Source organism: Chiroxiphia lanceolata, chromosome 5 (assembly GCF_009829145.1).
Source record: "Chiroxiphia lanceolata isolate bChiLan1 chromosome 5, bChiLan1.pri, whole genome shotgun sequence".
Lineage (NCBI taxonomy): Eukaryota > Metazoa > Chordata > Aves > Passeriformes > Pipridae > Chiroxiphia > Chiroxiphia lanceolata.
The window spans coordinates 72,491,527-72,518,398 of NC_045641.1; the positions used below are offsets into that span (position 1 = coordinate 72,491,527).

General features: G+C 40.7%; 1 protein-coding gene across 3 annotated transcripts in view; it reads right to left on the reverse strand.

Moving 5' to 3' along the window:
* The window catches only part of RASSF8 (Ras association domain family member 8), an 82,782-nt gene that overhangs the window by 21,547 nt on the left and 34,363 nt on the right, over nucleotides 1-26,872 (reverse strand). For 2 of the 3 annotated variants that reach the window (XM_032688431.1, XM_032688428.1), the window contains exon 2: nucleotides 24,915-25,012. The gene's annotated coding sequence lies outside the window, so the exon portion shown is untranslated. Of the gene's footprint in view, nucleotides 1-12,463; nucleotides 12,602-24,914; nucleotides 25,013-26,872 lie in introns of those variants that run through there. The other variant, XM_032688430.1, reaches the window with a different exon arrangement.

A 26,872-nucleotide genomic window follows, 5' to 3' on the forward strand; every position in this document is an offset into this window, starting at 1 on the left:
GTTTGTTTCCTGAAATGTTAAAAGTTTTTATAAAAAGAGCACCCAGAGAATAGCACTAAATAAACAACTCCAGAGTAAACTTGTAACAGTTTCCAGTAACAAGTGCCTCTCTTCTTTTTTTTTATGCTGCCTGGATGTCTCAAGGGACTGGTTAGGGATGCTTTCAGTGTTTGTTCAATAATACCTAGCAGGTGGTGCTGTAGCAAAACAAGGGGGAAACACTTCTAATTACAGCCATCCATGAGAGCCCAACTTTTGTCTCCCTACAGAAACAGCTGCAGGTTCCTATTCCCAACAAACCTGTGCATTTAGTATCAAACCCCACAAAGGAAAGTGAGCAAAACAAGGAGATGCATCAGGGAAAATGTTGTAGAGGTGGTTTACCCCTGCCAGCACTGTGCTGGTTCTGTGAGGAGACAGATATTAGCTAATATAAATGAATAAACCCGTTAATGATATGCTAATATAATAAATAAACCTGTTATCCCAAGTTTTTCCATAGGCACTGCAATGATACTAAACAAAAAAGGAAGCCATACCACACCTCATCTACTCAGTTTTCACTTTTAAGTATGTCTGGTATACCAGTTCCCAGTTAAATTTTAAAAAAGAAAACTCCCCAGATTATTAATTAAATAAAATGGTCAGAGGGTTGGGTTTTTTTCCAAAACAAAGAAAACCCATGAGTCAAAAAAATCTCTTTCTGCACTCAAAAGCCAAGAAAATGTGGAAGCACAGAAATAAAGTTTAAAACCCAGGGAGTTAACCTGGGACAGAGCAATCAGCCATTTGCCTTCTGCTGTCTGGTTACCAAGAGTCAAGCTGCTCAAGGTTTATCTGATGTTAATGTCTAGATTAACTACTGATCTGAACTTTGCTTTAAGCTCAGCTTTTCCAGGAGCTGCTTTCCTTCTGCATATACATCCATGGGCATCATGGCTCACAAGAAGTAATTTCTAAGTGGAGATGCTGAGATGCCTCAGAATTCAAAAATTTTGAGGTAAAAATTCCAAGAAGAATTATTGTCTTAAAAATGTAAAGCCTTTCCCCAAAGCTGAAACAAAAACCAAACCACCAATAACAACTATTCTTTAAAAAAAAAAAAACCCTCAAAACTAAACCAGAAACCCAAAATAAACACCCACCAAGAAAAAAAACACAAACAAAAACAAATAAAGAAAACCTAATCATACAGCTGGGTTATTTAAGCAGATGGAGAAAAAATAAACCATGATAATACGATAAAAGAAGCTCATGTATTCAGGTAATCCCATATGGATAAAGTGATAATTCTTCCAAAATATTGCCTGTAGTTTTAAGTACCAGGAAAAGGGATAACACAGAGATAAAGTGAAAGATATCTGAAAATTATCTAGAGGATTAGTGAAGACAGGCAGGGTAGGGTTACACACAGAACATGGAATCTGATGATGCTGATGGATTTAACAGAACTGCACGTGGAGGCAGAAATCGTGCACGGAAAACTCAGTGCAGCACATATATTTGTGTGTGTATGTGTATCCTGCCCAAAAATACCTGTCCAGAATTATATGTAAATAAATATACATGTAAATAAAGTTAAACTAGATTTCAAATATGCTTGTACATTTAATAAAAAAGTGATAGCTTTTAAGAATGCCAAGTGTGTAGAGAAATAGCCTTTTGAGACATGAGTAAGCACCTGAAAACCCAAAGAGGTTTTGATAAATATTTTCCCCCATAAAATTACATAATTCAAAGAATCTGCACAGTGTGCAAATACAGAAACACTTCAATAAGGTAATATCATTTTAATGTACCAATAAACTAAGCAGAAAAAAAGTCTTTTACCAGCCAGCAATACAACGACTGACAAAACACCTCACAGGCCCCATCAGTGACCTCCCTTGCTTGTTCCTGGACCAGTTGTCTTCCCAAATAAACAGACCTCACATTCCAAGCCTAGCCATAAGGAACTTTGTTAATTAACTTAATACCTAGCTGAGGGTTGAACAGTTCAGAGTTCCTGGCACAGGCCAAACCATCTCTCCATGTGACAACGCACACGTCAGCAAAGCATCCGACAGCTCTAATTGTTTTTCTGCCTGTCAACACCCAAAGTATTATCTCCATTTAGCAAGCCAGCAAGTGCATTTTTTCCCCCCAGTCAGCACACAATGTACAATGTCTTGTGTTCAGTGCTGATCAGGTTTGGTCATCTGTTTTCCTACCATCCATCTTTAAAAACAAATGGACTAAAGAGGGGCACCGTGTAATAATGGAATATTTGCTGACACTTCCAAGTTTGAAAATAACGTTCACCAAAGCTGCAAATGATCGCAACAAAGTGTCTTTGAAACAGTTCAGGCTCAGGGGAAACATTCCCTGTTCATTTCTTATAGGATAAATAGTTTTAGTAGACTAAATAGGGATGAAGAACCAATAGAAGCCTGTGGTAAAACAACTCACAGGGCTGAATTAAAGGAGTGTGTGAATAAAAGGGCTGCCCAGGAAGGTGGTGGGGTCACCATCCCTGGAGATGTTTAAGGAAAGACTGGACTCAGTGCTCTGGTCTAGTCAACCAAAAAACCTTCTGGCAGTGTGCCTATCTCTGCTTCCCAATTATAGCTCTGTAACATCCTCTTATCAGCATTTGGTTTTCCTTCATATGTATTCAGTTCTTTATTTGCTGACAGTTAACTTGCATATCAGTAATAGCTTATTTGTCTTTCCACTGAGGGCCACTCTGACAGCCCCAAATATATTTTTTGACCTGAAGTCTCTGTCCAGAATGCACATGGTCCTTTTACATGACAGGAGGCAAAATAATCCTTACCTCCAACACTGTACAAATTTCTCTCTGAAGCCAATGGAGGGAGTTCGTTTTATGCACAACTTCTTATTTTAGCAATGACTAGGAATAGGAATGCAAAAGTAATTTACTGAGAGGCACACAAGCCAAAGCACGCCTCTGATCACAGCTTTTCCCCAGCCTGTCAGTCATCAGCTCCACAGTGACATGTAGTTCTGACTAGAACCAAGCACTGGAAATCTGGCATCCCCCAGCTACTTCTTCCCTCTTCTTCCCTTTTTTTTCCACTACCTTGCCTGAAGCCTCCTCAATTACCATGCATTAAACATTTTCCCTAAATTCCCCTTTCATCCTAATTGGCTGATGGTATCTTACTCTTTCAGATAGTCGTTCAGTTTTCAAGTGTAAAGAAAATCCAACATACACATATACACACACACAAATACAAATATATATATATGCTACTATTTGGCTACCTCTCCACAGCTAGTTTACAAAATACAGAAAAGGCTGAAGCTCCATAGAAGACAGGCAGAACTAAGTATTCTATTTAAGAAACAAATATTCCAAGCAGATGTTTGCAAAACACCTTCTCGTAAGCGTTAAGTCACAAGAAACCCTGAGAGCTAAAATTAAGATGCTGATTTCACCTCATTTCTAGGTTCACACCACCTGAAAGCATCATGTACCTCAGAATCAGAGCTAAAATCCTGCTGCAGAATTTTGACCAGCCAGTTCAGTAACCTTCTGTAGCCCAACAAGGACCCAGCATGTTGTTTAGTACACTTGAAAGTCAGAGTGCTTTCATTTGTAATTAGCTGTAACCAAACATCATTTGGAGTTTGGCATTTACCCTTTGTTTTTCACTCTCTGTGCACTATGGCAAAGTTGTGCTCCTTGTTTTTCTCTATTATGACACAAGGTAGGGCCCTGGACAAACAGGCAGCTTATTCCGCCCAGGCTGGAAGCTATTCATTAATAAGAATAGTTACTCCATGCTAGTAAGGCTTGGTCAGAAAATACCAAACAAACAAGTACAAATAAGCCAGCCCAGCTACCCAGCTAAGAAAGAGCTTATAAACCATCCAGCAGAGCATGATAGTGCCCTCCCCGTGAACAGGAACATATTTGGCAGGTTTTCCCCACCCTAAGAATCCTGGTACAGAGCAAAGCAACATTTTTCCAGGTGAAGATGACTGCAAATACAGAACTGGCTGCTAGAAACCAGCTCGCTAGTATTTTCCAAAAAGTCTCCTCCCTTAGAGTGAGGAAGAAGAAATATCCTACAAGACATGCAGCTTCCCACCAGTAAATGGGCAAAGATCTTTCACTGCAGGTTCAAATCAAAAATATCAAGTGAAGGTCTTCTGTACACAGAATTTTATCAGAAAGGATGAGGGGGTGGTTTTGAAATCAGTGTACAACTTTCTTTGAAAAGCAAGTGTTTATACAGAGGTAGCATCCAAATTTTTTTTTGTGGGACTAACACTCGTGCAGTGTTATTGTTTTACTATTCCAGAAGAACCCTCTGAGATAATGAACACTGCTTAAAACAAACAAACCAGAGGTCCCACAACCATGAAGATGACAGTGTTGAGAATGAGCTCAAGAGAGACTTAAAGACCAAGGAATTTTCCTCTGTTAGACTGGCCAAAAGATGGTCTAACACATGTCTGTGTGAAACAGGCCAAAATCCAGGTGTCACAAGTGATACCCAAACACACACACAACCTGTGAGAGGACAGGACAGCACCAGTACACGAGTTTGTATAAACCCCACAGTACAGGAGGTTGTTTCTAGCAACTGTGACTACAAGAAATTGTGCCTCTGGATAACCCCAAATCCCCCAAAAGTCCCAAAGTCACAGTTTCCCAGATAAATTACGAGTTGACTTCCATCCAAGAACCCTCAGCTGCCTCAAACAGGAACTCCTGCTTGCTTGGCAGTTTCTCCTGGTGCAATACAGCTAACAATTTGGTGGGAAAAAATGAGGGAAAGAAACAGTGTTTTGAAGCAGGGGATGCTACAAGTGGTATTTTGCATAATTACAGAACATCCCCAACCTCTCCTTGAGCTACAAATCTCTCCTTGAGCTGCAATCTTTACAGCACAGAAAAAACCAAATTGTCAGTCTCTCTTCTCTTTGTATTGGTGAGAATTAGCCAGAAAGAATTAACTTGTTTTCTTTTGGAGGTGAGGGAGTGATAAGAGAAGGCAAAGCTTTCATCCCGGCTTCTTCTCATCTCTTTCAAAGACACATTTTGTTAACGGCAACTATCCAGTTACCAGTTGAAATAATTCTTCCACCTTGAAAATTCTATTTTTATCTTCAGTGTTTTAATTTTCAGAATGATCTCTGACTTCAGCAAGCATGTTTGTCTTTAGGACATCTCCCTCTTGCACATGATCACAGATTGTGTCTAAAATTCACATGCCTTCATAGAAAACCAAGTTCTGACCCTCTGTCACAAACACCTATGGATGGCTGGAGTGCTATTGCTCTCAAAACCTCACACAGTCTGTAAGACTTATATCTTGACACAAGTTTGGAACCTCAAGGCTTGACCCAACTCTGCTCTAAAACATTTTTCAAAATCCCAAAAAAGATTTGAAAGCAAACAAGCCAGCAGGTGAGCCAAGGAAACAGATGGCTTATTAAAGTTCCTTTGTGTTTGGTCACTGCTGAGAACATAACCTTGCATTTTTAACAGTAAATTTCACACTCTCGCACTTGAATTAATTCAACAGGAACAACAACTCCGAAATTAACACTCTCCCTCAGTTTAGATGTAAAAAGCATCTGAACTCCACACAGACTTGAGGTACAAAAACCCAAGGGCATTTTGGAAATGCTGACAGCACTCAAGTCAGAGTTTCAAGGATCTTTGCTTCTAACTAACTAGATTTCAGTCAGAGAGTTTCCAGAGCAGAAGTTTTAAAAGTTAAGAGCATTATATTTAGGATATGTACCAGCAAATCAAAACAATATCTGATGCAGGGCTTCTTTCAGCTCTTGAGATAGGATTTACCTTGATACAAGTCTGAATTTGATTCAAGCAGGCTTAGTCACTAAACCTCAACCCTGAATCTGTTTCAGGATTAGGACTGAAGTATCACCTGCAGGTGGTTTTGCATGAAGCACTTCCTTCCCTCACTCTGTATTCAAGCTTCTACGAAACACAACTGTCAGTGTGAGACAATCCCATTAGAGATGCTGGAGTGAACGGACCCATCTCAGACAGGTTCACTGCACATCACTGTTCTATAAAGGGTTGGATCACAGAATCATGGAATGGTTTGGGTTGGAAAGGACCTTAAAGATCATCCAACTACACCCCCCTGCCATGGGCAGGGACACCTTCCACTAGCCCAGGTTGCTCAGAGCCCCATCCAACCTGGCCTTGGACACTTCCAGGGATGGAGCAGCCACAGCTTCTCTGGGCAACCTGTGCCAGGGCCTCCCCACTCTCCCAGGGAAGAATTTCTCCCCAGTATCCAATCTAAACCCACTCTCTGTCAGTGTGAAGCCATTCCCCACATCTTGTCACTCCAGGCTCTCGTAAACAGTCTCTCTCCATCTTGTGGGTTCCCTTCAGGTACTGGAAGGCCACAATTAGGTCACCCTGAAGGTCACCTTTACTTCTCCAGGCTGAACAATCCCAGCTCTCCCAGCCTTTCCTCACAGGAGAAGTGCTCCACTCCTCTAATCACCTTGGTGGCCTCCTCTGGACTCGGTCCAACAGGAGAGCTGGATGCAGCACGGCAGAGGTTAAGGCAGCAGCTGGGATGCATTTTGTTCTGTGCCAGAGGAATATCCTTTTCCACATGCAAAGGAGACTGCACAGCATATAAATGCTGAGACAAATAGCTCAAAAAAAAGTCACGTGCATTAAATAAACATCTCATGATTCATTATCCCAGTCACCAGGCATACATTTACTGCACTGCAATGTCTTCCAAAGCCGTGTAAGTATTTGTTCCTCATTAGTATGAAACATATAGTGCATTTTGAGAAAGCAGTTTTATTACACAACACTTTATTAATAAACAGCAACATTAAGTGCAAGTTATATCTATACATCTTTAATATGGTCTAAATAGTGTGTGGGAGTGAAAGAAAACAAGAAAGCAAAGGAGTAAGCAAGCTATTTCATTGTAGGGGAAACATTCATACAAAAGCTACAAAATACACAACTTCAAAGGTGCCTTACACCTTGAGAGGCACTCACTTCAAAGGAGAGAAAAGAGGTCATTGTCCCAGCTGGCTCCAGGGAAGACACAGCTCCACCCACTCAACTTTTCCCCTCTCCCCTCACATTTGTCCACAAACACACCCCACTGAGGGACTGAAGACATCAGTGTGCAATGCCAATATTTACACTGATGGCAGTAAGATCATCAGCTCTGTTTTTGCAAGAACTGCATTAACCCTTGGTTTTGGAGGGCTGATTCTGCTCCTTACACTTCAGTCGAGCCCACATGCAGCATTTGCCATGTTTTGTCATTCGACTACAATCCCACTGAGCCTCAGCTGCAAGAGAGAGGTGTTCACTGGACTTAAATGTGAACTGAGGGCACATTTCAGGAAAACACACTAAAAACCCATTGTATTTCCCACATTTTAAGATATGAACCCAAACACGACACCTTCCCCCTCTATATTTTGGGGAACTTTGCACATAAATGAGCCCATGCCTCCACTTCCATGCTTGTACTGAAGGATGCAGGAAATAAAATGCATCTTACAACTGACATATCTACTTGAAGTTTTAAAAGTCAGTTAATCCTATGATTTAAAGCCATGGTACTATAAGACTACTGAAATCTCACTGTAATTAAATGCAGTTCCTAAAACAGAAATAAGGTGAGGCACTTTCAACTTAATCAACATAACTGCTTCAAAAAAATTATAATCTCAAAGCTTTATTCAGTGAGCAGCGACATTATTCACTAAACATTACTTAAGAACTTCCAAGTCACTCTCTTGGTAACCTAGAAGAGTCTGCAAGACAGAACAGAGCTTATTTCTACAAGGAGTCTTTAAATTGTTAATTAAGATAAATGAGCGGGGGGAACCCATCACTTTCTAAAATTTACACTCGGCTATGCTTGCTTCTATATTTCCCCAGGTACAAAAGAACTATAAATAGAGAATAGAAGAAGCAAAGATGGACTCAGCTGGATCACTTAAGTATTTCCCCTCTCTAGAAAACTGTGAACTTGGCTAATTTTATTAGAGTAAAATCTGAGGTAATCTTCATGGAATCATAGAATGGTTTGGGTTGGAAGGGACCTTAAAGATCATCTCATTCCAACCCCCTGCCATGGGCAGGGACACCTTTCACTAGCCCAGGTTGCTCAGAGTCCCATCCAACCTGGCCTTGGACACTTCCAGGGATGGGGCAGTCACAGCTTCTCTGTGCCAGGGCCTCATCACCCTCACAAGAAAGAGTTTCTTCCATATATCCAATCTAAATTTGCCCTCTTTCACTTCGAAATTCCCACAGTTTTCAGTTTGAATTGCCACAGTCCTGCTTTCAGTGGCAGTGCTAGAACCAGCTCCAAGATAAGTCTACACATCTTTGGCCACACTTCCCCAAAATGGATGTGGAAGTGAATGCCACCAGGTGGTGTGTACTTAGGTTCTCTATTCAACTTATAATTTCAGGGACACTTATGAACTTCACATTTTCTAAACCACTAATTCTCGTTAAGTTTGGCTATAACTCACCTAAGAGGTCCAAAACTCACTGGGAGGGGCGAGAAGCGTAGAGATGAGCAACATCCCCTTGGAAATCCTACAACCATCACAGAATTCAGAGAATGACCCAGCAAAGAGCTCTTCAGGACAAACAGGATTCTATGTCAAAAGTCTGACTGCAATTAAACAGAAGTCACAGTCTGCTATGCCAATGGAAAATGGATGTCAGGTCAAATTCAACACAGCAAGGTGGGGAGGGGGAAAGGCTTTCATTTACCTGTTCCTACTTTCTTTCTCTGTTGCAACAATTTTTAAACCAGCACGACTTTCAACTTATTGATTCCCCTCTGTGTTTCCAGACAGTATTTACATTTTGTTCCTTGCTGAGATACAGCCATTCATTACTGGCCATGCAGTTCCAGGCTTTCATCTCTACTCTTAATGACTACATCTTCTTCCTCACTGCACCCTCAGCCATCTCATCCAGAACAATGACCTCAGGACAGATTTCTGGAGTCAGCAGACCTGTCAAAAGCAGAGAGCACAAAGCAGCCCTCCCCCTTCTCTAGTACATCATATGTGATCCACTTATTTTCCTCCAGGAAGTCCTTCCTCACTCATCTCTGCCCTTCTCACGTGCATTTTCCCAAGTGAACTCCTGACACTTCATGGTTCATTTGCAAAAGTCACCTCAGACACACCATAGAGGAGAAACTCTGGTTAAATCTCAGTGTCCTTCAAATTCTCCCTTTTAACCTACTTCTGCAGAGTGCCTACCCAAACCCAGTGGATCAACAGGTAGCATAGTGAGACCTTACTGCTTCTCATGCTCATTGAGCTTACTCTACTCATCTCCATGTGCCCTACACACCTTGGACAGGGCATCTCTTTTTTGGGGGGTGTTCTGTTGCCTTTCAGGGAGGCCAAGACAAACACAGTTCTGATGTAAAGAGCAGGAAAGTACCCAGAAGATGGGCAAATTAATCAAACCTTTTGGAAGTAAGCTTGTCCCTCCAGAAGGAATTTTATCATCATTCCTCTTATCATGATGGATCTTCACCAAATGTTTCTGAACTTATGAGATACCTGGGATGCCAGACACTGGTGCTGAACAAAACACAGTCTGGAGAGCCATCAGGAGCAGTGAATGAGTTAATAGGCAGGGTTAAGGATTTAGAGCTGTGTGAGGGATCTTAACAAAAGGAGCCTGGAAGTGGTTGCTGGGATTTCTAGTTTTTATTGATGTGCAGCTATGGAAGTGTACAATCCCAGGTAACATTAGGAGAGCTGAATGGCTTATTAAGCACAGTTACCTAGCAAGCAATCCAAACCCTGGAAAGAACTCCAGGGGAGGCATCCACAGAAAGTTTGTGCTGATCATAAGCTAGTGAGCAAATAAAGATTAAAATTACCAAAATATAAAGCATTCATGAGCCCAGACATCCGAAACATGACATTTAAACTTAAAATAACCACACACACAAAAAAAAAAACCCCACAAAAAAAACCCCAACACCCTCCTCCTGCCCCAGTTACACAAGTACCAGAAAAGAGAATTAAGGTTTGTTTGGTTGAGTTTTTTCTAATGAGCAAATTGAAAAGCCACATTAAACATCCATGTCCAAATTGCCCATGTGCTTCTAAGCGTCTTTATCAAAAAGATGGAATCCATTCCCCTGAAGAAGGTATTAGGCATTAGCAATCCTGGGGAACAGTTCAACATTCTGTGTCTTGGGCACCTTTAGCACAGAGTGCAATAGAGTTTTACATTATATGAATATAATGCAGGCCTATATTAAAAAAAGAGGGTAAAAACCCCAGAACCATTCAAGTCCTTGGGACATCTGTGTTGCTGAAGAGGTGACACTAAAGGCCTGTAGTTTCAATAGCAGCTACTTTAAGATTATTCATGTAGCACATGTTCCTGTGTGTTTCAAATGTTCAAGGGGCTTTAATTTCCAGAAAGTGCTGAGGCCTCAGGCCCTGCAACTTCAATCGTGTCAAACACCTCAGATGGAGTTGCCCAAAACAGATGTACTCCAGTGACTCAAAATTTTGATCTCATTTGCTAAAGATCCCCATCTTCTGTTTTGTTTGTTTTTTGTTTTTTGTGTGTGTGTGTGTATTTTTTTTTGTTTGGTTGGTTTTTGTTTGTTTTGGTTTTTGTTTTTTTTTTTCTGCTTCAAGTTTTCACTACATGCCTTCATTTTAAGGGCAAACAACTTTTATGTTAGTTATTGAGTGAGCTTCAAGTTTTCCAAGGAACCCCTGGCAATTTAGTCACCTAAAGAACCCTCCTCCTTCTTTCTCCTCTCCTCCTCTCAGTCACAGGAACAGTTATTATGATTAACTTTATACCAGAGTCCATTATATAATATATAGGGAATGTTTGCAATAATTTAATGGTTATCTGCTAGAAACCAAGCATGGAAAACTAGGCATTGTCACGGGATTTGCAATGGCAGTTCTTTGCATTTCATGATCCCGCTTCTCAGCGTACCCATATCCTTTCAAAACCAGGAGAACTGGATTGCCCAAACCTTTATCATTTTAGAGTGGAATGTTCTTGTGTAAATTGTGCACATAAAGTGGCACTTCTCTGAAGGGAAGGCACTGGGAGAGACACGGTTATTTATCATGTTTGTTTTCTTTCCTAATGAGCTCATAAAATAAAGCTTAATTTACAGAGGATGTTGTCCCACAAATTTGAGGGATCCAAATGAACCATAACAGCTACACACTGGTAACTGATAAGAACAAGCTCATCACAATGTTTCAATCACAAAGTTTTGATTGGTTTTCCCTTTTTGCTTTTAGAAGCAATTTTATCTTTTAAAAAGATTAAAAAAAAAAAAAAAGAATAAACCTGCTCTCACTGGTAGAAATCTTGTCCCCTGATTAAAGATCACAGTAAGGTCACTTTTAATGCATTTTTACCATAACCTGAAATTGAGTGCAATTCCCTCCTCAGCATATTGACCACCCTAAACTTTGACCTGGAACATCTACTCTCATTGCCTGAGAATTCCTCTGTGTGTTTGCAACGAGCACAGTCAAAACTGGACAGCTTGGATTTCTCTGTAAAATGAAATTGTGTTGCACATGGATTGCAAGAAGAAGAGCACAACCAAAAACTTCCAGCTCTTATTTTCATTCCCAGCCAATCTCTGCCTGGAGAGGAAGCTTTTTTTTTTTGTTTTCAGTGCAATATCTGCATTCTTTGTAGGTGGTCAAGTCCATTGTTGTCCCAGGGGAATAAAGAAAAATTCTATGCATGGAAATTTAGGAGCTTCCAACCCTCTATGTGGGAGTAGTCTGCAAAAGAGAGAGCCTTTAATTAAAAACAACTTTGGAGCTGAAGTCCTGCTTGTTCAACTGTTTTCAGTTCTTCCACTTAAAAAAGCTCACTGGGATCCTAGAAATAGGAAGCCAAAATGTTTAGGCTGAAGTAACAAAACTTGAGAGCTTTCAATGTTAGTAATACATTTTTTGCTTTAGTAGTGCTTTAACACCTGGTGTATCCCAAGAAAGCTATTCCTAAAATATTTGCTTTCACAAAGTTAAGGCAGATTCAACTGCAACACACAGCTATGCTCATGCAAACTCATGCCTTTTACCAGAGAAATAATAATTAAAAAAAAAAGAAGAGAAAACAGTATCACTTTATCTGAATTCCACTGCTGGAGCTGGGGTCACACTGTTTCCATGTGGTGTATCCTGCACTTTGCTGACAAGCAGCAATCTAATACAAGGATTCTGAAGCCTAAATCAACATCACCGTAATCCACCACCAGCTGAACAGAAACTGCTGCGCTCTGTCAAAACATACTTTTAAGGACAAACATGCTAAGAAAACCTGCAGATCAGACACCAGCCCTGCCCAAGTTCTAATGTTTTCTTCCACATGCCATCAGCTCCCAAATATTACTCCTGCAGAAATGCAAAAGCAAATGGGGGTACGAGTTCTTACCTGCCATCAGAACACGTATTCTTCAAAGTGCTCATGCAGCAGGGATAATAGTGTCAGAACAGATATCTGAGCAGCATGGATTCAGGTTTGAAACCAAATTCCAGCTGATAGTACTTCAGCATCCAGAAATTCAGAAATCTGCATTTTGAAAGCGGTATTTAAGACAACAGTGAAGGATGTTTTCTGGAAGCAGCTCTGTAGGGTTACATTCTCTGGTACAGACAGACCAAAAGGAAGACTTCCTCACGGGCATGCTGGACATGGCGACAGCCTTTCTGGGCTTCAGGAGTGGATTTCAACAAACCTGCAGGGCCAGAGCTCCCTCGATTGCAGCCAAAGGAGAGGGGGAAATATCTGGGGACAGCCACTGAGCATTATAGTGCCCAGGGACGGAGGCACCTGCAAATGCACCTCTCCCTTGTTCAGGCTCTTCAGCCAGGCCAAGTGAAGATGGGGAATGTTCACAGCTCAAAGTCCTTCTCAGGAATTTTAGTACCTAATTCTTCCCTTTACATTTGTACACCAGACCCAGGGACAAGGAGAAGACCGTGTGTAGCAGCTCAGAACACCTACCCCTGAAATGGGAGAGCAGGGTTCTAGGTCTTTGTTTGAAGGGCCTCAAACCCCATCTTCTCCTTTCAGATAAGTATTATCTTAGCTGATTGCATCTATCATTCCCCTTGTCGTGAAGCCAAGAATACCCCCAATGTACATTAGACCGGGAAAAAAAATGCAAGTGGGATTTTAGCTCTACAAATCTGGTAATTAAAGGCATTCTTATGGTATGGAAGAATTTTCAGTTCTTAATACTGCTTACAGACTTTGGATTAAAAAAAAAAAAATCCTTTCACAGAAATGCTTACACAGCCCTGGCAGCAAAGATGGGAACACAGGAGGCTCTCACTGTAGGTTTCCCATGGCACAGGGAGAAAAGTGTGCACCAGGATCTGCAGAACAGCACTGGGTGTATGGTTAGATTAACTTCCAGAGGGTAAAACACAAAAGCTCTCTCTCAAACACCCTAAAAGACCAACAGGGACTAACTAAACCCAGGACCAGATGCATATCCCTGCATCAGTTACTCAATAACAGGAAAACAAAGTTAAACCTTCATGAAGCAAACACCAATCATTTTAGTATTCTCAAAGGATTAAGCCAAAGGAGAGAAAAAAAATGAAAACAGACACACCTTCACACTAAATAAACTCAACATATAATTCACTGAGAATCTTTTAGATTTTCTGTATTTTAATATAATGAAGTACACCACAGGGACAGTAAGGTTTGAAAAAAGCACTCCAAAGCAATACAGTGTATCAGTCTCATTCTAGGACATGCTTTGGACAAGTGCTGGATCATCTCAGTCCAATCTCAGAAGTTCTCTCTATCCTAAATTGTTCTGTGATTCTCACTGCCTGTCAGCACATAAGAACAGGTTACTACAAACACACTAACTGGGAAGTCAAACAGCCAGCGTTTAGCTTACCTGAAGCAACATTTAAGCTGTGGATCAAGTAAGACTGTTCAAATGAATCAGCACCACGAAGTGTTAAAAAAGTCCCCACATTTCAGCATCCAGGGATCAGTGAGATCAGTTAAACTTTAAGTCCTTTTATGCTAAAAGAGAACTATTAGGATTTCTTGCTTCTGCCAACACTCCTTATGATGTTGCAAGATGAGCAGAAATGTAGAGTGTAGTACAATATAATTGGTGGATAATGTTCAGGTCCCACGTTTTTTGTCTCTTTTTTTTTTTTTAACTTCCTTGCAGAGGTCAAGTTGCCCTTCAAGTACTTTATGAGACAGGATTTCACCTTGAAGCCCAACTCGAGTTATCTAATCTATGGTTAGTTTTAACCTTGAAGCTGTCTCTGTCAGACAGAAGTGCCAAGGATGACACCTTGGCCCAAACACAATGGTAAAAAAAAAAAAACAAAAAAAACCAACACTCATTTTCCCAAATGGAGGAGTCCATCACAGAGCAACATTTGTAGCCCTGCTGAAAAGACAACAGATTCCCCCTCAAACTTCTGAAATAGCCCAGCACGAGGAAGTTTTTCTTAGCATACAACTTATCACAGCTGCACAAAACTTTAATCTACTTATGTTCTGTGATGTTAGTGCCACCTCACTGCCAGAACATGTGGAAAGAGACTAAAACTGCACCAGCAAAGGTGTAGACTGAGCTTCAGGCTCTGAGATCCTTAAATTGGCCTCAGGCAATACCTGTGTAGAGACCACAGGAAACCTCTAGCACAGGTCAATCTACAGTCTCAATACTTAGCCAGCACTGGCACTCAAAAATCCCCAAACCTCACACTCCAAATCCCCTGTATGATCCCAAGAGAACATAAAAATCAGCTCACAGGCCATAATGACTCATTACACACAGGTATTCACTCACTGCAGCAAGAGAAAGCTGAAGAAAATGGGAAACACTAAAACACAGTGTAAAGCCTAATTAAAAATAGGAAATCTTAATTCAATTCAGACCCAGTCCAGCACAAATTGCTGCCAATGGAGCTTGTCATGTAAAACCGTCAGACAGGCACAGCCTCTCACTCCATGGAGGAATCCATCCAAGTAGGACAAGTGTCAGGTGTCAGGAGAGAGTACTGAGGGAAAAATTTTGTTAAATAGCAAATGTAATGAAAACCAAACCCAACTGCCAAGGGAACACCACGGTACTCCAACCCTCCTACCTGAAAACCAGGGAATTCAGCATCACAACCACTTTTCCAAGCTTATCAAGGCATACATGCCCTGTGGTTTTGATACTGAAGGTGAGATGAGATGGCAGCTTTAGTTTAGTTTTCAGTCCTTAGGAAGAACCAGTGCTACTTGACTTTTATTTTCAAAAAAAAAAACTGCCCCCAAAACCCCCACCATCTTATACATTCCTAGAAGCTTTAAGTGAGTGATACCATATCCATGTGACCAGTAAGCGCTTTATCTCATTATTCCTAAACTTCTGCAAGCTTATAAGTGCAAAATTAGTCCATAAAGCCTTGCTGGTATAGCCAGGAAAAGGACTGTGCTGTTATAACTTATGCCTTTATACACATTCTAGACCCCCGTAGAAGGGTATATTTTACCATCGCTATGCATATCTCAGATTTTGGGGTTGTTTTTTAATATCAGAAGTGATGGATTCAATTCAGAATCTCTGTCTAACACAGCAGACTTCACATGTCGCAGTAAAAAGAATCTAAACCACTTGTGACAGACTATGACACACAGGTGCCTTTCCATGTTATTTTAAAATCGCTATTTTCCTTTACCTGAAAAGCATTTCCATAACATGGAAGTTACGAGCACCAAGACAGTAAAAAGAAGTTGGTGATTTAAGTAATTCTGTAGGTACTTTTGACACATCTCCCAGGAAAGTAAAGGCATTTGAGATTCCACTGTAAAACTGTATTTTCTAGATAACCTCTAGAAAATAAAGTTCTCTCTTCAGTTCAGCCACAGCTTTTGCATCAGCTACATACAAGGGCAAGATTTATATCCCCACTTGGATTTGAAAATGGAAAGTTTAATATGTTACTCGCAGAAAATCTGTATTTTCTTCTATCTCAGACCACATGAGCTGTGAGATGGAAATTGCTGCTACTTACAACTTATTTTTCTAGGGATTCCCCAAATTCTCATTTAATTTTTGTGTTTGTACAGTGAAGAAAATATGAAGTTCTTTAGCTATGAAGATGGTAAAGATTCACCCCTCACCCTTTACCCTCCACTCAAAAAATCTCCTCCCCCCAAAAAACTCAATCCTGTAAAGAAACTTAAGGGTTTATTGAACAGATTGAACCCTCAACTGCACAATACACTCCTGATGTTCTTTTCCTTTGTTTCTCTCTAGTGAAACCACTGTACTTGTTCAACAAGGTTAGTGTTTCAGACACAAAATAAACAAGAAAGAAGGATATTTCTTTTCCTCATCAAATTCTGAAGCAGATTTCAATACCCGGATGTGAAACAGTCTTAAATCTCACCAAAAAGCTTTCATTATATATGTTCATCAGAAGTTACTTCTAGGATTTTTGTGGGATTACTGAATATTACATATAATATTACGTATTTTTTGTGGCATTCCAGCCAACACTTAATGCTTACGTGAAAAAAGCGATAAAAGTAGGTGTAGGAGAGAGGGAATTGCATGTTCTGAATAGTGGGCCAAGATTTATGACTTTATCTGACAAGGACTCCCACACTGCGTTGTGCTTCCCAATCAATAACTTACACAAACCCTCCTGAAAGTCTCTGATAACACTGTGTGTCAAAGATGCTTCTCATGTGCTCAAATAACCATGTTAAAATGCACATAAAGCATGTAAATACACCCAACAGATTTGGGAAAAAAAGGCATTTGTCACATTTTAGTTTGAGATTCTGTACTACCACGTACATTTATTTGTGCCTCCAGCTTGCACTGCCTGTGCATAGGCAAAACCAAGAGCTGAGCCAGAGCTACTTCCATCCAGATTATACTTAGAAATACTTTAAAATGGTAAATAAACTTCAATCATTACAGGACCATCAGCAGAACAACAATTTTCAGCTTCCTGACTATGTGCCTACTTCAGATGCAAGTCTTCTAATATTTATACAAGGATTTGTCCAGAGACAACAAAATAACCTGTTGGTTTGTGTTACAGAAAGGGCACTAACAGCATTTTTCTCTTCAAGTAGCATTACAGCTATCTGAAACTGTCTGAGCCTCTCTAAACTGAGATAAAAACATATAGGAGAGCATTATTTCCAGAGGAAAAAAAATCCAAACCTATCCACAAATGACCATCACCACACAGTCACTCCTCTCCCATTTACTAAAAAACCCTCTGCTTCAGCAGAGTAATTATTATCTGCTTTCCTTTCTGGATAGACAGGGTTCTAAAAACATCTCAATAAAATCTAATAATTTTTTCCAGCAGAGAAGAGGAGTAGGCCATATATACACATGGTAGCTACGTTTTAGTTAATCTCTTTTTACCTTTTATATGATAAAGGTTGCCAACAAAATTAAGCATCCATTGCCCAAGCATGCTCCAGAACAGGATATCTCCGTTTCAACTAACAACAACAAATTACTGGCAATATATTTTATGATACTAAATTAGTCTAACAGTGATGGAGTCTGTACTTTGCAAGTAAAGTTCTTGGACGTGGCAAGAGAAGATATAGTGCCCATCTTTATTGCATAATCTATCAGTTTACAAGCTCCTGTTTTCCACTCAAACAAGGAGAGAGCCCCAAGCCTAAAGAGGCTGGAACACATGCTTCACTTCATACATACTCATGGATTCACAGGGAAATTAGGCGTGCACATAACACCTTTTGGAAGCAAGGATCTGGCTACCAGACACCTTCAAAAACCAGCAGTATCACAGGATGGGTCAGGCTGGAAGGGACCACGGGGGTCATCTGGTCCCATCTCCCTGCTCAAGCTGAGTCATCCCAGAGCACATGGCACAGAATCTCCGGTGAGGGACACTCCACACCCTCTCTGAGCGATCTGTTCAGTGCTTGGTCACTGCACAGCAAAGAAGTTCTTCCTCATGTCCAGGTGGAACTTCCTGGGCATCAGTTCCTGCCCATGGCCTCCTATCCCATTGCTGGGCACCCCTGAGCAGAGCCTGGTCCATCCTCTGCCCCCTCCCTGCAGACACTGACACACATGGATGAGGTCCCCTCTCAGTGTCTCCTCTGGAGGCTGAACAGCCCCAGCTCCCTCAGCCTTTCCTGGTCAGGGAGATGCTCCAGTCCCTGAATCATATCCGCAGCCTCCGCTGGACCCACTCCAGGAGCTCCATGTCCCTCCTGTCCTGAGGAGCCCAGGGCTGGACACAGCACTCCAGATGTGCCTCACAGGGCTGAGCAGAGGGGCAGGGAAGTGAAATAAGGTTATAAACTCCTAAACTAAGTTCTGACTTCAGACTGAGTGCTTGCACTACAAGTACATAGTTTTTCTCAAGGAAATGCCCAAGTGCACAAATGCACAGACCAGTTCCTTGCCAACACCCTGGTTTAAGAGATATTTATCCCAAAAGCATGAAATAAGGATCTCACATGCCCTAAGAAATTGTGCCAATGATAAGGCTACAGGATTCTGAGGAAAGCCATTCCAGACAATCTACCATTTCACATGCACAACTAAGGTGTTCCTGAACTCCATGAATACCCCAAAGACACGGCCCTCAAGAGGGAAAGGAGTAAACTGTTTCAATGTACTCAGCTGAGGAGATATAGCTTAGACAATCCGGCAGTCTGGCTGGGGTAGAAATGCCAATTCAAAGGCCCTCTGGCAAGGGAGAGGCTTTGACCTTACTAAGAAGTGTGCTCATCACTGATCTTTTAAGCAAAAATACAATGCAATGAGTTCTGGCAGTCTAACACTTTGCCTCCCTTCCTTCCTAACAATCCAAAGTGATGGGAAAGCCTAGGGATGGAACAGGGAGCTGAAGGGAGAAAAGAAAAAAAAAAAACGGGCTGTGTGTGAAAAAAAAAAAAAGCCCCTTAATTTTTAATTTTTGTATTTTGAAAAGGACTCTGCTGGTGAACTGAAAAAGACCACTCCGAAAACAATGATTGTTCTTCATCCAGGGCAAAAGGACACACTGAATATTTGTTTTTAGAAGGAATCTGGAATCCTAACCTTTTGGTTTTCTTTGAAAGCACAGGGGCTTTCAGGTTTGGGTTTGGGTTTTTGGTGGGGTTTTTTTGTGAAGAAATCAAGCCTTGCTATATGGAATTCAAAGGGATGCTTTGTCCAAAATGCAATAATCCTGTTCCAGGTGACAGGTGTCAGGCTTGGCCAGCTCTGTGACAAGCTGTGTGGTTCTACTGCTTCCTGGAGAAGCTTTAAGACTTCAATTAGAAATCTCCTCAGACCTAGGAAAGGTTATACGAAAGAAACCTGAAATTACTTTTGAAAGTACAAAGACTTCTAGTGTAAAGTAAGATAGGCATTCACATATTTAGTTATGAATGACCTAAATATTAATTTGGAGGTATTTGTGAGTTTTCTGCAGATTTGACAAGTGAGATGCATTTAAATTTGACTTCATTTAGTTGCTATTTTTTTCTCCTTGCTCCAAGATATCAACTATTAAAGCATGTTTCCTTAACAACTAAAACTCAAACGGTAAACTTTTATTTCTTTAAAGTCTAGAAATTCTGGTTTTTAAACATTGCTTCCTACAAAGGATAGCTGTACAGTCTCCAGACTTGCCAAACCTTTGTGGAACAAAGAGAAAAGATTGTATCAGAATGACATGCCTCCAAAAAGCTGAGTTTCTTTCCTGCCAGAGAAAGAAATGACTAATGTGCATTGCAATTAGTGTGAAAAACAATACTATCTCTGCAGTTGCAGGCTGGGAAAACTACATTTTGATGTTTACACAGCAGTAAATGAAGTGGGAAAACTTTGAGCTACTGTTCATGGCTAGGCTTCGCGAACGAAGATTTGGGAAGGCACTATCCACATTTGCTGCAGGCACGCTGGTGGCTTATGAGGCCAACACGTGACAGACATATCCGATTGCAAAAGGCGCAGCAGAAAGACTCCTTAGATGGTGTATTTTGCAAGATACGGTTCTTTCTGCGTTGCCTTTTTTCCTCGAGAGTGATCCTGCGTGAGTTCTCAAAGGAGACAGCTGCGTTATAGATGCTGTGTCTCCAGGCCTCCCGATTGGAGGCCAGAGTAGACCAGTTATGGTGATCAATATGGCCAAGGCTGAGATGTTGTTTCAGGGAGTCCTTGAATCTTTTCTTCGGGGCTCCTCTCATGCGGCAGCCAGTGGCAAGTTCACCATAGAGCAGGATCTTAGGGAGGCGGTGGTCCTTCATCCTTGAGACGTGCCCTGCCCATCGCAGCTGCGTTCTCAGTAACATGGCCTCAATACTAGTGACAGCTGCTTGCTCTAGTACAGATGTATTGGTCACATAATCAGACCAGCGGATGTTAAGGATTGTACGGAGGCAGCGTTGATGGAAGCGTTCTAGGAGACGCAGGTGGTGGCGGTAGATGACCCATGATTCGGAGCCGTATAGGAGAGTAGACAACACTATGGCTCTGTAAACACCGATCTTGGTGCTTTTCTTCAAGTGTTTATTACGCCATACTCTTTTGTGGAGTTTTCCAAAGGCACTATATGCCTTAGCTAACCTGTTGTCTATCTCTCCGTCGATCTTACCATCTGAGGAGATGAGGCTACCAAGGTAATTAAACTGTTGGACTGATTTGAGCTCTGATTGGCCAATGGTGATGTGGGGATGATGGAAGACTTCCTGAGGTGCAGGTTGATGGAGGACCTCTGTCTTCTTTAAGCTGACTTCCAGCCCAAAGAGCTCAGTAGCATCTGCAAAGCAGGATGTTAAACGCTGCAGAACTGCTTCTGTGTGGGCAACAAGAAGTTGGGTAATAGGCACGTTTTTCCTCTCAAATATTTAATGACAGTGAATCATTAAACACCCCTCAGGTGAGGTCTTCTGTATCTTGCTACTGCAAAGATTAGAATATTGCAGGATTCCCCAGTGATCAGTAAATTAATAAAAACCAGACTAAGTCAGGTTAACTTTAAATTTAAAGTTAAGAGTCCACAGGAAACACATGATCCCATTCTTTTCACTGCTCTACAGAAAACAACAATCCAGGAAGTAGAGCAGTGAGAGGATGCAAACTTTGCCAGTGCTCAATAAATTAATAGGAAAAAACCAAAAAAAATCTGAAATGGTTTGCTTGCAACACCCAGGGCTTGGCCAAGGCAACCCATGTCTCAAGAACCAAATATTTTTGAAGCAGAAAAGCCAGAGATTCCTGTCTCTTCATGTAAGTGGCATTTCCACACACCACCCTCCCCTGTCATTCATTATCAATAGTTCTGTCCTTCTTTCCAGACATTCTGTCTCCACTTACATTCCATTTTCAGTTGCCCTTGGTTGGCAAGCAAGAGATGAATCTCAACCCTGAAAAACCACTGGTAGAATTTTAATTTGATTTTTTTTTAACCATTAGACAAGTATATTTCCTCGGAACCACAGTCACAGAATTCAACTTGAAATGCATTCCAAAACCTTGAAGTACTGGTGCTCCAAATGTAAACAAACCACTCAGATGTGGATATAAAATCCAAGTTTTATGTAAGGACAGATTTACATAAGACAAAGAAAGTGAGGAAAAAGAAGCCTCATGAGCTTCTTTCCGTGAAAAAGCAAGAAACTACATGTAATAAAAATGTGAACAAGTGAGGAAAAGGAAAGAAATGGATGCACAAGCCGTGGAATCTTCAGTTTCAGCTCTGCCATCCCACCAGTCTGAACAAGTGCAACACACAGCAAGGAAACAAGAGATACATTGTGCAGTGTTCAACTCAAGAGAGACAAGAGATGAAAAGTATCTCTTGTAATCCAAAGAATGCAGAAAGAGTCAAGGATCCCAGTGATACCACTGTCAAAGGAATCTTGTTTTTTTTTTTTCCTGTGCTGACTCAATCCAGACAGTAAAAGGTGTGCACACAGAAAGCAAAGGAAGCAATGAAAATGTGAGAGGCAGCACTTTTCCTTTGAGATTATTTCTCACCTCAACCAGAACTCGCTGGCATGTCAGAGAAAAACTCTCCCTGAAGCACAGATCCTTTTAGAGAGCACCCAGGACCTTGTCCCATCTACTCATTTTCTTTCAGCAGATACCACCAGCAAACATGAATGCAATATCACTGTGCAAAACCTGAATGCCTCTGAAATGTCTCTCAAAAAACAAGTTTTCTCAACTGTATTTAAGACTTTGTGCAAGTTAATTCAATTTAGAGGGTCATCAGACCTACACTGAGCTTCAAAAAAAAAAAAAAGTGTATTTTTATCCACTTCTCATATTTGAAGTTGTGAAAGAAAAGCATTTGCGAAAGTCACTCCTCTGTTCTGAAATCAAGTAGAGACATGACTGAAATTCTAACTTATCAACTGAAAGTTTCATGAAGAAGTGTAAGGGCCCCGAACCACCTACTGTAGCCCCCAAAAATCCTTGTTTTCAAAGTCACAGAGACAACTCCAGAGGACCTACAACACCCAAAGGCTGTAAGAGGCAGCATAGTGGACCAAGACCAGAGGTGTGATGTGTATTTACTATCATCCAGAGGAATTCTCTTCCTCTCTTCAGTCTCCACAGCTTCACAGCAAGGAATTCTACAGATCTAATTCCTGCCAGTATGAAATGACCTGCTTTTGTTTGTTTGTTCTGATCTAGGTTCTGACCAGCTTTATCTGATGTCCACTGGTTCTTGTGCTGCCAGAATGAACAAAACAAGTTCTGTCTGCCTTCACCTCATTCAGCATTTCATAGGCTTCCCTCCCACATTAAGTTGGGGTTTTTTTTGGACTGAAAATTCCTAAATTGCTGAATTGCTCACATCTCTCAACTTTACTACCTTCCTCTAAGCATTTTTCAGTTCTACTGCCTTCTCTCCAAGATGAAGGAACCAGGCGGTAAAGACTATCAAAAACATGTAGGAACCACTGATTTATATACATATAATGTTGCTTTTCTTCATCGTTTTATTTATTAACACTGAATAAAAGTGGATTGATCTTTTTTTTTTGAAGTACAAAACTCTGATTCCATGATTTCAGCTGGGAAAAAATGTTTTAATAAACCACGCACTACAAGCTGACCCTTTGTCTCATGCCCCAAAACAGACAGCAAAAGGAAGTCATATAATAACAACAAATTAGATTAGTGATGCTTATGATGACAAACCAAATTGCTTTATTCGAAACAAGTAGAGGTAAATAAGTAACTCTCCCCACATGAGGATGGGCAAGCACCATCCTGATGAATTTTCAGCAGGCACATACCTTCTGTTCTCACACAATAAAATCATTCAAAGACTGTAACTCACTATGACTTGTTTCAAAGCGACAAATAAAGGAGTGACACTGCAGTCACCTGGCAGATAGCCACAAACTGGCTCCACTGAAAGGAATTTATTCAAATACCATCAACAACAAATTCTTAAATGTTTTAACTTGGCGGGAGAAAACCTGGCCCAAACCAGCGCATTCCAAATTTCCTGGAGTTACAGGTTAACGTACACATGCTCTGGCTAAATGCCACATGGGAAAAGTGAGAGACCAGTGTCTCTACAAATTCTGCACCCTGTTTCAGCCAGCAGGACAGTCTTCATTGCTGGTACTATTGCACCACACGGAACCACCACAATCTTTAGCAAGAACATGTTGTTGGTTGCAGGCAGTAATTCCTTCCCCGAAAATGTTTGTTTTAGAAGAAAAATGACCAACTGATATACATTAAAGAGACACGTAACATGCCTGCAATGTGAGACTGCAAGTACTCCAATGAATAACCAAAAAAACCCTTCTCAAATACAGGACACCTTAAGACAGTGTCTAAAGCCAGACTCTAAGACAACACAGCATTTTTTATGCTGTACATACTCACACACATGCTACACTTTGGCAAAGCTCCCATATAGCACAGAGTGCATTTTACATATGTGCAGAAGAATTTCTACTAGTTCTACATTATATTAAGGACAATGCAAGTAAATCCTTTCAGTCATGCAATATTACTATCTATCCTTACACAGCTTTTTCTGCAGCAAGATAAAGCTGTTGTACATTTATCCTCATCTGTACTTCTGATACACAGAACTTCAACAAGAGACAAGCTATCATTTTGCAAAGGACTAGAGAATTTTATTCTCTTTAGTTATACTGGTTCCCTCACCTGCTCCAGTTATCAACTGAATACTACTACAGATAACTGTGTTTGCAGCAGCAGGAGTTGCAGAATGGTAGTCACACACAGAAACACAAGGAGGTGTGACTCATACAGAAGTCTACCACTGAAAAGCTGATGTGTACATAAGGTAAACCAGATTTAAGCAAGGAAGTGCGTTCTGAGTTTCACTTGCTTCACCAATCTCATTTACATCATAAAACAGGGGGCTTGGGGGAAAAAAAAAAAAATCAAACAGAGAAGAAAAGTCATACCAATACATAGTCTAACAGTATATATTTTTACAGCAATGGGTTGTAAGTTCTGATATTTCTGATATCAAAAATTAATCATGTTGTCAGGAAAACCATTACCTGCTTCTTCTGTTTACTCTTCCTGTCTGCTTTTCTGGAGTTTTGGCAATGTCTGACTTGCAGAGCTGAGGACAACCCCTTATGCAGAATCACTAAGGCTGGAGAAGACCTCCAAAATCACTGAGTCCAGTCTTGGATCAAACACCACCTTGTCAACTAAACCATGGTACTGAGCGCCACGTCCAGTTGTTCCCTGAACGCCACGTCCAGTTGTTCCCTGAACGCCTCCAGGGATGGGGACTCCACCACCTCCCCGGGCAGACCCTTCCAATGCTTCACCATCGTGAAGAAATTCTTCCTGAAGATCTGCTGCCCAATTTGAAGCTTTTTGTTCATAGCTTACCTGCAGATGAAAACAGACAGAGATCTCTTTATGCAGTGGGCTTAGAGCAACCTGCTGCTCCAGGCATAGGTGTCAACTCTGCTTGACAGGGTCAGTTCCTAGAAGAAAGAAATTGAAATATTGCTATACATTAGTAAAACTACTTTTTCTTGAGGATAAAGTCCTATTCCCACTCCTCCCTTTTAATGCTTTGGAAAAAAAGAGTGTTCTCCCAGCATCTGTAGATCTGTAACAGCCTGCTACATACAAATAGCAGTTTATTTTTAAAAAGTTAGTTCAAAAGAAATGTGGAATACTGAACCTAATTTGCTGCTTCTTATACATTTTCCTGCTATAAATAACTAAGTGTGGCAAACAGCATTTCAACAGCTTTCCAGAAGGTTAGGAAAAAAACTAAGCACTGTATTAGGTGGTCATGAGCATCTACCACTGCTAAATTGTAAATATAGGAGATTGTGAAATAATCTTTCCTAATTTTCTTTTTAAGGAAAATAATCCTGAGACTGGAGCTGTTCCAGACATAAAAACCTCCAAGTGCCCTCAAACTGCATACCCTGCCTCCCTCGGAGTAGTGAATCACAACCAATAATGCATAAACAGTCACACAAACTAGGCAAAGGGTAACAAATCCCAAACTGCTGATTAAGACTAATATTAATCAGCTTGGAAGGGATGCTTACTACAGCCATGTTTAACAGCATCATTGTGACAGACTTACAAACATTGCCTAACACTATGTCATAGTGAGAGGTGGTTGTTTTCAAACATTCATCACCAAAGACTTTCTGAACAGTATTTTAAAGAAACTTATATATTATGTGTAACTCTAAAATGGGAACTTTAGCATAAAAGAAGTGATCTATATCAGAAAAACCTGCTTCTAGTATTTTGGCATCTCCTCTTCCACTGCTGTCACACACTAAATTTTGTCCAGGCAAAATGTTTGTCTCCCAGTATCTCTCAGAGTTATAAGAAAAGATGCAGTTAAGTACCAACTCCAGCATAAGAATGCCCTAAGAGTTCAAAAAGCGACAAACACCTCTTAAAAATCTGGAAAGAAAGGACTTGCCTGTTGTAAAACACTAGATGCACACTGAGCATCAAAGCCCTACAGGGGTAATTGCTTCTCTCATTATGGCCAAAAACTTCATAATAGGACGTTCAGGAGCTCCAAAAATCTCATATCAAATAATTTTCACCACCACTGACTGAATATGTAGCTTGCACTCACAAACCAGTATTAATTAAATTCCTGGGTTGTCAGAAAATGTTTTGGTGATGTTTTGTGCTTTCCACTCTGTGGACCCACTAACATTTAGTAATGGTTCATCACATGGGCCTTTTACTTCAGCTCTGAAAGGACCATAACAATTTTTGGTGAGTTTATGCCTCTCAGCTGAGAACCTATAATTTCATAGAAGGAAGATATGCTTGTTAAAAATCCCTAATGTATTTGATTGCAGTTCCATTATTCACCACGTAGCCATAACTACAGTCAAACAGTCATACAAAATGCAGAACATTCATTTAACCCACCACATCAAGTTAGATCCCCAATGCTTAAGCCCCAGTTACTTATACACATGTTAGATTAGGAAAATAGATCTGATTTTAGGATACAGATGGTGATTTAGTTAATCCAGAGGCACATATGTTTGAGTTGTGCTGGGGGAAGGAACAGTAGAGGAGAGAAATATCATCTCATTCCAAACTGTGAAAGCTCAGCTTTGAGATGTAAAAGAGTTGTCTTTAACTATTGCAAACTGATCAGCTGCCAATATACAAGCAGTAAACATTGCAGTTGCTGTTCCTTGTTAATTATCCAGGATACTTTACACACCAGCCAAAGAACAGTGGATTCTTAACCTGAGAATGGAGCAGCTGTGATGCTGATCTAGCAGCAGGGACCAACACTTCCACTCCAACAGAGCCGCTTTATCTTCTGCTCTATTGAAGCC